Source organism: Pseudopipra pipra, chromosome Z, assembly GCF_036250125.1.
Source record: "Pseudopipra pipra isolate bDixPip1 chromosome Z, bDixPip1.hap1, whole genome shotgun sequence".
NCBI classification, from domain to species: domain Eukaryota; kingdom Metazoa; phylum Chordata; class Aves; order Passeriformes; family Pipridae; genus Pseudopipra; species Pseudopipra pipra.
In genome coordinates this window covers 39,276,981-39,289,198 of record NC_087581.1, presented here as the reverse complement: position 1 = coordinate 39,289,198, position 12,218 = coordinate 39,276,981, and the positions used below count along the sequence as shown (strand labels likewise).

The window sequence follows — 12,218 nt, the reverse complement described above, 5'->3', positions numbered from 1 at the left end:
TAGTTGTTAAGTACAAAGCCCTCAAAATCTGTTTCTTATTAGACTTGCAAAGTCTATATATTCTCCCTAACTAGGTTCAAGTTTCAGCTGTGTTGCACTGTAATTTGGGAGGGGTGGGGATGGTGTAATTGTGCTTTGAGTTTTTCTTTTTTTTTTCTGTGACCTTTTATTCATGTTAATGAGGAGATGAAAGAGTGAGAAAAAGGGAGAAAGAACAAGAGACAGGAAAGGAAGAGGAGAGAGAAAAGGAGACACAGGGATAGACTGAGAGAGAGCAAAGGGGGGGAAGGGGAGGGAGGGAAGGGGAGGGGAGGGAGGGAAGGGGAGGGGAGGGGGAGGAAGGGAAGAGAAGATTTGGGAAGGTTTGGGAAAGTTTGGGAAGGGAAGGTTTGGGAAGGTTTGGGAAGGGAAGGTCTGGGAAGGTTTGGGAAGGTTTGTTGGGAAGGTTTGGGAAGGGAAGGGAAGGGAAGGGAAAGGGAAAGGGAAAGGGAAAGGGAAAAAAAAACCAAAAAGGAAAATAAAAGGAAATAAAAAAAACTGAAGAGAAAATAAAAAAATAAAAATAAAAAAAAAGTAAATTAAAAGAAGGAGGGAGGGAGGAAGGAAGGAAGGAAATGAAAGAGAGAAAAAATGAGAGAGGAAACATTAATTTTTACTGTCATGGTATGAAAATAGCAGGAAAGAGCAATGAGCCCTGAATACAGGGACATACTATACTATACAAATAGCAGAGCTACAAAGAAGACAACTCCTTTTATGCCCTGGAACCCTGCTTTCTCTGCAGACCACCATATCTTCCCAGAGAGGAAAAAGGTAATAATTCAGAAATAAGTTGAATGAGGAGATTCAAAAGATATGCTCTATAAAGGTGTTGCAGCAGCTCAGCTGTTGTCCAGGGTGAATGGTTGAAATAAATTTTAGGAACAGGATGCTGTCTGAAGAGCTGTGATTAAAGAGAAATCTGTGTCAATAAGCTATAACAGAAGCAAGCAAAACAGACTAAGGGATTAAAAAATCTGAAGTAAAGAAATCTGAATTCTTATCTCAGTCTCACTTTTTAGTCTTAGTGTAGTTTTGATACCGTCATTCACCTTCTTTTAGGTGAGACCTATATTTACATTATTAAAAAAATGAAAGCATCAGGAAAAATAAAATAATGGTTCAGAAATTCCGTATTGGTTATAAGGGGGGGGAGGGGAAATAGCCTTTTCTCCCACATGACATTAGCATGTGTTCATTTACACAAACTCATCTGCATTTCCAAAATGCCAAGGGATGTAATTGAAAGAGAATCATCTTTTAGGAAGTGGATTTTGAGGTCAGCATTTCTAAAAATTCAAGCAAGTAAAAAAATTAAAGTCTCACAAACTTCCTAAACTGTGAAATATCATTGATCTTGTTTTTCTGCCAAATTGAGCTCAGTTCTGCTTCAAATATGTTTGTTGCATTAACAGACCTTGAGTTTCTGTTTCAGCATCACCAGGGTAAAACTGCAGCTCAGGTGTGTTGGCTCATGGTCACATATAAAATGAATAAAAAAGTGCATTAAAAAAATATAAAAATTCCACCTCATTCAAATTAGCCCTTATTTAATGCTTAGATTAGGAAGGAAACGATGGCATAGCCTAAGAGAAGAAAAAGAGTTTGGGACATCCTTCTGTACTTTTTTGGGAAATCCAAGCCAAGGAGAAGAATCTTCCAAGTGACAATACAAAAAAGCAAAATGAGCAATTCCATTTAACCCCAGATCTGAAGTTAGCTACATAAATGACCTGTTATACATTGTCAAACATCACCACAGAGACAGATCTCAAGCCTTCTGCATTACACAGTAAATTTGAATTAGGTCTCAGCTATAAGTGCTCCACTTCCATGAATATTTAAACCATCAAGAGCACATAACTTGAAAAAAAATAAACAAATAGCATGGGAAATCCACTGAAACAGATTGTCTGTCATTTTAGTTTTGTTCTATTTATTCTGTCTGTAGTTCAAACCTCATTTTTCTACGGCTTGCCAAACAAGTTTTGGGTTATAGCTTTGACTTCCTCAGCGTAAGAGGAAAGTTTCATTAGGGAAAAAAAACCCAACCCACTGTGATGTTTTTGAAGAGTATTGGAGCCATCTGTAAGGACAGAAAGTGTCACTGCACATTAAAGAGGTCAAGGATCAGGCCCTGAAGTTTTACAGATGCATTTCATTGCTTTGGTAGTTATTACGTTGTGACATTGCTGAATGTGATATTTCAGTTGAATAGAATACAATAATTAAAAGATCTTACTCAAAAAGTTAATGGAGTGAACTCTGGTAGCACCACAGCCGTATCTGTCATATTCTTCAAACAGAGCTGTTTCTCCTGTTTTCAGTGAAGTGATAATATGCCTTAGTGTTCTTCCTGGGCTCAGGCAATACAGCCCATGAGACAACCTGCAAAAAAAAACCCAAACAATAAAACCACAACTGCAAACCATTCCTTTAGCATGGATAAATAAGAGAAGGTGATGTATGTAACAATCAATTATTTCCATGACTGAAGAGGCAAACTTCAAGCTCAGATCTGAGCAGCCTAGTTAGTGGAAGATGTCCTTGCCCATGTCAGGGAGGTCAGAATGAGATAAGCTTTAAGTTCCCTCCCAAACCAAATCATTCCAGGACTTTGTGATTCCATCCATGATTTTCCAACACTCACAGCCTTGCAGAGCTGAGCTGAAGCTAGCAGGGGTGTTCTGAAAAACTAGCATAAAAAAAAAAAAAAAGGCCCTGATTTGTCTAAATATGAAAATTTAAGCATTTCCAATTCAAAATTCTCTTATTTAGTGTGTGCATGTGCTTGCCTGGCTATGCTCCAACTTCACCCAAACTGGAATTTAGGGGTCTGGCAGCTTTTAATTGAAGGTCTTTGGCTGCAGAAGTGTTAGGATGCTGTGCTGCTATGTGCCACAGACAGCAGCTCTGAATCTCTGACAGCACCGTGGCATCACACAACGAGTAATTACATTTGGACAGCCACTAGTGCAGTTCCTGAGGCCTCCTGCCTCATGATTTTCACGGTCATACACTTGAAGTAGAGGATATGTAATTTTCCTCATGGTTTAAAATGGAAAGTTATTTGATACCTCCTTCTTCTAAAAGGGAGTAAAAAATATGGGAGTGGTGAAGCTGTTGAGCACAGCCTCTTCCAGTCCACAACTGAGAACAGATTCCCAGTCTCTTTTGATAGTAGGAAAGCTCATTGAAGAAACAACTATCGTTTTTCATGGGGTCACCAAAGATAGGAGCAGCAACGAGCTGTAACCACAACTTCCAGAAGAGATTAATGGCAAGGGAGAGAGGAGGAAATCACCCTCTTCTCCACCAACTGTTGGCTGCCATCTGCTAGAAAGACTTGTGGGGCTGGAGGAGCCTTCTTCAGGCTCCTGCCTCTATCTAGGACGGATCCAAGCAAGGATCCTAAATAAGACTTGCAAAGAAAAGATACAATGTCTGCCTTCTTACTTGTCAAATTTTTTTCTGTGTTTGTGATCCTTTGCTCTCTGGTCCCAAACAATTTGGGATATTGAATCTGCAGATATAGCATGTAAGATTTTTGAGATATGGTAGGAAGAATGCAAAGAAAAGAGGGAAAGTTAAGGAAAATTGAGTGCTTTCTGAGGAGGATCAGCATTAGGAAGTGAAAGAAGGAGACAGAGGGAAGAGAAGAGGTGTTACAAGATAAGAAGAATAGATGAGGCAAGGGTAAGAGGTATCTTAAGAATCTTTTTAAAATAGTCTCTCAGAAGGAGTCTTCTGTGGAATTTGAGGAATGGTGCAACATAACATTTATAGCTCACTGAAAGGGTTGCAGGGTGCAGTTAGCTGTGGAGCAAGACTGTGGCAGGGCCAATTTCTTCCAGAACAAGCAGTGGTGCAGAGAACTGGAAAACTTACAGTTCAGTTTGCTGCCTACACAAGAGTTCTGAAAACGACATGTTTCAGCTTCCACCTCCTTCGCCCTTCCCATACAACCTGAGGTTGAGTTGTTCCAAGGGCCCCAACTACAATGTCACATTCTGTTACAGGAGAACGGTCCGTCGTATGTTGTCATACATTTTTAAATTGTTTATTTTGTGGTCAAAACCCTTGTTTACAATTTCAATATTTGCCCCAGAGCACTTACCAGATTTAAATGGGGTCAGGTTTTCCCCACTGTGCATGACTCCAAATGATGTCTGAGGAAATCTTTGGCCTCCAGCTGTTCCTCTTCTCAGTAACTTAAGTGATTCATAGAAGAGGACTCAGCAATACTGACATATTTCTTCATTCTTCTGTCAGACAAGGAGCCTTGATGCTTGTACAAGTCCTTGTGCTTGTCTTACCAGCCTTCAGATCACCACACAGCTGCTCTTGGACCCAGAGCCTTAAAATCCTGGGTAGAAAAATGCCAAAATTATGACATGTAATAGCCTTTCTTGTGGCTATTTAAACATATTACTTGAGTAAACCAACCATCCTACAACATAATTACAAGGCCACCTTCCAAGAATCTGCTAATGAATTGTTCCTCATCAGCTGATGATTTACTTTGCATGGCTTTTATTTAAATGTAGAATTGCTATTTTAAAGGAACAAGAGCGAAGTCATGCACTAAAGACCCCAGAGATCAGAGTCAAATGGAGAAGGCAGGAATTCCAGGTTCCCATCATTGCATTCATTCCTGTCTGTCTTCCTCAACCATTCCTTCTTGTTTCTATAAAAAATCTAAAATGTTCCTTTTCTATTTAGAAACTCCACTACAAGAAAATACTTGAAATGGCCACCTTATTTCCTTGAGAAGCAGGACTAAATTTAAAGAAGTCATTTTCCTCGTCACTGAAATTACTCTTCAGAAACACGAAGACCACAATTAGGCTTTGGAAGCCCAAGAAGAGCTCAGCACCAGCAACAGCAGGTGTGGGACATGCTCTCAGCTCACAGGGCTTTCCTTCACTAAACCTTTCATTGAACCATGGAAGATTTTCTCTTACGAGTATTATTTAAAGAACATTGAGAAAATAAAAAAGAAGATGGTAACCTGAGGATGCAAGGAGTGGGAAAAACACTTTTCTTCTCTTTCAGTTGTTCAGGTGGACCCTTGTGTCCTGATTTTTTGAAATCTCAGTGAAGTTTCGGGGAGGAAGGGGAAATCATGCTGCTGCTGTACTCTGCACACCCACTCCCATGATGCATCTGGTAGATCTTTCTTTGTGTTCTAAATGAGGAACTGTTTGCTCAAAAAATTCATCTGGTGACTGATATGTTCCTTCAATCAGAATTTTCATCCTTCTGTCAATTTAAATATATAAATTATTCCTCTGAGATTATGGCAGCTTTCATTTACTTAGTATTGCGATAAGCCATGTGCCCTCCAGCACTTGCATAACCTTTGTGGGGACCACAAAGCAGAGCATGGCTCAACACTGTGGTTTTATGAGATTTCTGCAGTGCATCAGCATGGGACAGGATCATGTTTTGACTGTGGGCTGCAGACCTCTGTGTTCTTCAAAAGACGACTTGCTTCACTCAAGGCATTGTTTTGTCTGTGTGTATGCACCTACACTGTGCAGGCATGGGGACCAGTCTCACAGGAAAGCTTCCAGTAAGCAGAGTGACCTTCCCAGGAAGTACTTGCAAGCCATTAAGAATACTAATGCAAAATCCACATTTTTCATAAAAACAAGTTCTGAGTCCTTTGTGATCTTCACACATGGCTTTCCAAGCTCCTTTTTCCACACCCTTTTAACTTACTGGCAGAGGAAATGAGACTTCTTATTTCAATATCTCTGTGTGTGTGTGCAAGATCCCTCACTTTGTTCCCACAGCCCTGGTGAATGTGTGCACAGAAGTAGCACAGTGACTCATGCCAGCCTCAATGACAACCTAGCTCTGCACAATGAAATGGTTAAATAATGAAGTCTGGGAGTAAACTCTGGCTGGAGACCAGAGCTAATAACTTCATTTGGCAAGATTATCCATGCCAGCAAGGAAGGCTGACTTTGTACTGTAAACAATTAACTGTGGTGATAAAGGATCTACCACATGTTATATTGCTGGCCAAGGAAGATGGGGGGAAGCAGAAATGGTCAGTGTCTTTCACTTAATTTGTTCTCTGCAGATTAATTATCTCTGAGTTTTGATGGATTTGTTTGCTTTATTAAAAAATAAGAGAACACACAGGAAAGGGAAGAAGTAGTGCATTCTGTGTCTCAGCAACCAATTTTTTTTTTTTTTGAGACTCTTCTGAGTCTCAAAGCAATATTTCAAATTGAATAAATGAACTTTATCTTCAAACAAAGAAAAATCCATGCAGTTTGTTTAATAACTGATGTTCAGGAACAATAGCAGGCACTTTTCCCAACATCTCAGCAAAGCGATGCATAAACATAGAAACTGATGGAGATTGAATATTGAATTATCCACTGATTTAAAGAAAGACCCTTATTGATACTACAGTAATGTCCTTCATAATTATTTAATGAAGAGGAAGGCTTATTCTTTTAAGAAAAAGAAAATATAATCCATATTTTGCTGTTATGGTCTTAGTAATGAGTTTTGACAAAGATTTAGTATCTGAGTTTCAGAATAGCTTTTTGATTTATAAAATTTCCTTATTTTACTGGGTTTTTACTCTTCTAGTATGTGCTAATTATTATTAGATACCAGTCTCAGCACTTCCTACTTTTATACTTCTTAAGCTATAGAATTAATTTCAAGTACATTATACCTAATTTAAACAAAGTCTGCCTGTTTTTCTCTGTGGAAGTTTGTCTAAAATATATAGTGAGTTGGAAACATCTTTCTTCAGAGGAATGAGTTCTAGGAGGAATTTAGGATGGGAATATTGAAGGGATATATATCTGAGCTTATGCAAAGCATGATACAACACAGCTCTTGTGACACCAGTACATCAGATTCAGCAACGAGGAGACTTTTCAGTCATTTTTAGTAGTAGTGTTCCATGGCTACTGTACTGCAACACCTAAGTTGGGATTCAGGATGAGAAACTCCCAAGACACATCCTGAAGGTCATTTAACTAAAAAGGGACATGAAGTGTTGCTCTGCTTTTAAAGAACACAGGAGCAGAGATCATTCCAAGTCTGTTCTCCCTGGCGTCACATGTGCTTCCCAAAAGTACAGCATATCTGCCTGTCCTGGCTGGTGCTGTGTCTCCACAGAAGAACTCAACTTCACAGGAGCTCATTCTCATTTTGTATCAGTTCTGGTGAAAATGTAAAGTGTGTGAGTTAATAAACCAGTGCTTTACACGTGAGATCATCAATGGGCCTGTAAGGAGAGCCAAAGATACTGAAACATTCCAAATGTGTCACCAAATGGAAGTCTGCTGCAGGTCACCAAGAAATCAGCAGGCTTAAAATATTTCCTGTAAACGGCCCTTTCTTTACTTTTCCTATCCCAAGTGCCCTGTGATCGGCTCATCTCTCTCTGCTTTTCCCAGCAGTGGTCTCAGGCATCCCAAATCATATAGGACTGGCCCCAGTTTACAATCCATCAACACCTCACCTTATCGAAGGCTCACATTCGAGAAGTGGTGACAGGCCAGAACAACATGCTGACACATTTCAGGCATTCCAGTCAGGAAACAAGGGGCATAAAAATAGACAATGCACCACCAGCAGTGCTAACCAACCGTGATTGTGGTGGGGCCAGCTGTTGGGAGCCACCAGCGAAAATACCTTTATGTGGGTTCAGCAATCAGATGACAATAGCTTTTAATCCAGCTGTGCTTGATGGTTTTTCTCGTGTGTTGGTATAGCCACTGCCTACAGCAGCCAGCACAGAAAGGACCAATAAACAGAAAGATTGCACTTATTTAGACACAAGCACAAGGTTTGTTCGAAACCTTTACAATTCCAATAGTTCCTTTTAATTAGAAAGATAAATTCTTCCATGTAACTCTGATGCATGGAGTGCACTGTAATGGAGACAATGTTTGGCTCGAAGGTGTGGTGCCTTCAGATGTGTAAGACAGGACAGAGATATCTGTTCTGTTTTGAAGTAAACCATGTAAGGACCACCATTACCTCATGGAAAGTATTGAAAACACTATTTAAAAGTACTTGTGTCCATATTACTCCTGTGCCAGAGCAAACCAGAGAAACCCCTCGAATCATTCCTGTCATTAAACTGTCTCACAACACATTTCCCAGACTGCTGAAAGAAGGTAGCATTTCCTTTAGACACCATATGTTGTGAAGTATTATAAATACATTGCAGAGCCCAGAATCAGGATCAGATTAGTCAGCTTGTGAAACAGTAGTGTTTTACTTTCTTGTCTCGTTTATTTGAGAGGTACTAAAGCCGATGTTGAAACCAATTTTTTCATGTATAAACATTCTGAAATACCACATGGAGTTCATCTTCAAAGGTATGCATTTCTCCAGCACACATGTACAGACAAGGTGCCAGAATGCAGCCGTGGCTTTGCCAGTCAAGCTACAATTTCCTGTTCCAAGTCTCTGCCTCTGAACTCGGGAGTGCTTGCAATTAAAGTGATCCCAGAAAAACAAGAGGATGAGAGCCTGCCCTCTGTCTCAAGTTTTCCCACAGAAATGAGTCAGAGGAGAGCACCCAAAACCAGCAAGCAGCTGCCTCCCCAGAAGTTTTGTGTAAACCTCTGACTAATAAACCCAATCCAGACTATGCCTAGTTAGTTGTTCTCCCCAACAGTTCACAAAAACGGGATACGATATCCTGGGAGACTGCAGTGGTGAGGAACATGGGCTCACAGAGCATCCTAGGGGTTCTCTGTTTCTCTTCCTGTGTTTTTATGGCAGTTTGAGGTGACCTCTTTTAAGACATAAATTATTTGCAAGAGTGCCACCAGTAGCTGCAGTGAGTGAGGTGTTGGGAGAGCTAAGACCCCTGATGTGCAGGTGAGAAGTGTGGCACTGGGAGTCTTGTCCTGGGGCTGGAGAGTCTCCTCTGTACCAAAACACGCAGCATCAATAAGCTCCAGCTGCTCTGAGCTCAAACCTTAAATAAGTATACTCACCTATAAAACTAAATAATGGAAATTTCTGCAGTGAGAAGGAAGGCAGTAGGTTATTGACAGGAGAAGCATCATTCAGGTCTACTTGTTTCTTAGGTTACCTGCAAATCTAAAATTGCATTTGGGTGATTTGCAAAATCCTTGCACTCTGCTGGAACAGAGAATTTATGTTTTCTTTGTTTTCCTTTTGCCCAGTGATTTGAAAATCTATCTCTCAAAAGGCAACACTGAATAAATCAGCGCATCCACCCTGTGCCTTATTAAGCACCAGTAAATGTCAATATTTTTTTTGCAAAGAAAAGGAAGAACACATTACAGGGAAAAATCTCCAGTGAAAATGGCACCTTTTTTTTCAGAAAACAAAAATTATTTTGGGCGTTAATTAGATATTAATTCATGACTGACAACAGAAATATTTTTATAGGGGTTTTATTTTCCTGGAGTTATTTTAAACAATTATTTGTTTTGTTTTCTTTTGCTTTTAGAGAAGAATATTTACCAGACATTTAGCATGGATAGAATGTATATTTCAAATATCCACAACTTTCTACTGCTTAAGGATTTAGCAAACAAGTGCAGCCAAGTGGGAAAGCAGAGGAAACACAGTTAATTTTGATGAGATATTACCTGATTTATTTTTAAATTCTACACTATGGGGACAGGAAAATTTTAACACTGGCAAAAAATTCAATAATCTACAAACCATATTATTCAGTAGAAGGCTGTTAGTTATTTACTTCATCATCTAAACTCAATGAATTAGCACTTCAAATTTTATGCTTACTGCTTTCTTCTGAAAATGTTTTCTTTGGGAGCCCAGTGTGTATGCATGTGTGCCTCTGTGGCAGTTTCCAGGTCCAACATTCCAATGATAAAAATATAGTCAGGAATCTGACTGGTAATTATTAATAGTTACAGTGTGTTATGCTTTCCAAATGAAGAAATGGTATGAGTTAAATTTCTGACATTCACAAGAAATCTCTTCCTGAAAACAGGAAGGATAGAAATCTGTCAAGTACATAATAAGTCGAAATTTTGCATCCTCAGAAAATTGGCATCTCACCTTCCTTTAGTTTAGGTAGACTCTGAAATTAAGCCATTAAGGTGGTCTTTAGGTTTAGTGATTTTTCAGTCAGAAAGATCAAATCAGAAAGAACAGCCTTCTTCTCTAAGTAGTAAAAGTGTCCACACAACTCTGAAGAAAAAGAGATTTAACTTGCTAAAAGTTCTAAAGCATGCATAAGGGATGTTTAAAAAAAACCAAAAAAAACCAAAAACAAAACAAAACAAAAAAACAAACAAAAACAAAACAAAACAAAACAAAACAAAAAAACCAAAAAAACCCAAAACAAAACAAAAACAAACAAAACAAAAAAAAACAAACAAAAAAAAAAAAAAAACCAAAAAAGAAACAAACAAACAAAAAAAAAAAAAAAAGAAAAATAGCTATTTTAGAACTAGATATCAATGCACCAGTGCCCCATCATTGAAACCTAAATTTGTCTGCCATAGGATGAAAACAAGTTGTGATCAGTGAGGCAAAGGGTATAAAAACAAACAGACTTTGAGAGCTCCTTTCTAGAAACTTGCAATAAACTGGAATGTTTAAGAGGTGGTCAAAGGAGCCTCCTGGAGTTCAGAAAGTCCAGACTTATCAGTGCTTGTCCAAGCTAACCCAAACCACTGCTGTCCATCACTAACAGTAAAGTGACTGACACCATTCATTAAAATTCTGCAGCAGTGATAATAAGCACCATCCAAGAAACTAGGATGTAACCCACAGAAAACAAACAAAAATTCCTGCTGGGAAGCATCTCAGCAATTTTTTCCTGTAAAGTGAGCTTGAAGAACAGTGGCATATTGTTATGTTAAAGTGCAGTTTAAATGCTATTCACTCATTCCACAAAACATAAAAAACACAGATACTGTAAACTGATGAAACTCATCAGTGCTGCTTACCAGGAGTGTGCTGGGTCTTGGCAGTGCTCAGGGTGCTGTACCATGGTCGATGGGGACCTCTTTCTCCTTAACAGCCTTCAGCTAATTAGTGTCATTTTGCAGAGCTTCAGCTCCCTGTGCACAAGTACATGGGCAAAAGACTGATCCAACCACAATTTTTCTAGCCTATACAACTCAAAATGTCAAAAAATCTAAACAGTGCCTTATGATTTATTTGTAAAATGATGATGATCTTGATGCACTAAGTCTTATCTCCTGGTCTGCCTTACTCATTTCTGTGTCCATTTCCATATCCTACATTTACCTGCTTTGGAGTTTCATGTCTCAGAGTGGGGATAGCAGTATAAAAATAAACTAGATGTTCATAAAATAGTAGTAGTAGTAGTAGTAGTAGTAGTAGTAGTAGTAGTAGTAGTAGTAGTAGTAGTAGTAGTGGTAGATGATGATTATTATTACTATCATTATTATTTTGTGTGTTGTCATCATCATCATTATTGGTATCATTATCATTATTATTATTATTATTTTAAATAATATTTTTTGTTATTATTAAATAATAACAACAACAACAAGAAGTACAACTGAGACAAATACATGAGACTGTTCTTCCCTTGTTTTGTGGAGAGGATATCCTGTCACTGCTTATTGTAAGCAACAGTAGGGGTAAAAATAACAACATTTGCATTTCTACTTTCAAGAGCAAAAGGAATCCTGGAGGATGGGAGGGTTGATTAGCCCTTTTTACCATCACTTTTCCTCACCAGCTCCAGGCCTAGATAAAAAAAGCTGATTTCAGAAGGTGAGGAGAGGAAGCTTCTTGCAGTTTACATCAGGTTTTATTGATCCTCCAAAATTAAACCGTAGGCTTCCAGGGGTTGCCTGCAGCCAACCAGGTAAAATTTCAGGAATACAATTACCTCTCCAAGCTACAGGCTCTCAAGGACCATTCTGATGCATCAGGTATCACAGACACTGATATGTGTGTATATTTGTGAAATAGATGATTCACAAAGAGCCATAGTTGTAAAATCCTATGAAACCACTATTGTCTAACTGCCACCCCAGTATTCCTCAAAATGGTGCATAACACTTGGATAAAGATTCCCTGCTGTGAATAATGCATAAGCAAAAGCACTACATTTTATATACATTTTTCAGGAAAACATTCTCAAAGAGTGCTCATGTTTCTCAAAGAGAATACAAACTTTTCCCTCCATGGTTCTCCTTTTGATA

The 12,218-nt window shown here is 38.8% G+C and overlaps 1 protein-coding gene and 1 long non-coding RNA gene across 2 annotated transcripts in view; one reads left to right on the top strand and one right to left on the bottom strand.

Moving 5' to 3' along the window:
* RPS23 (ribosomal protein S23) overlaps positions 1-12,218 on the top strand; it is a 427,277-nt gene that overhangs the window by 147,703 nt on the left and 267,356 nt on the right. The gene's annotated exons all lie outside the window — the stretch shown is intronic.
* On the bottom strand, positions 591-11,238 carry LOC135406544 (uncharacterized). The gene is made up of 3 exons (XR_010426328.1): positions 10,986-11,238; positions 4,157-4,405; positions 591-2,427 (listed from the first exon to the last, which is right to left on the bottom strand). It is a non-coding gene; the product is annotated as an uncharacterized LOC135406544 (long non-coding RNA).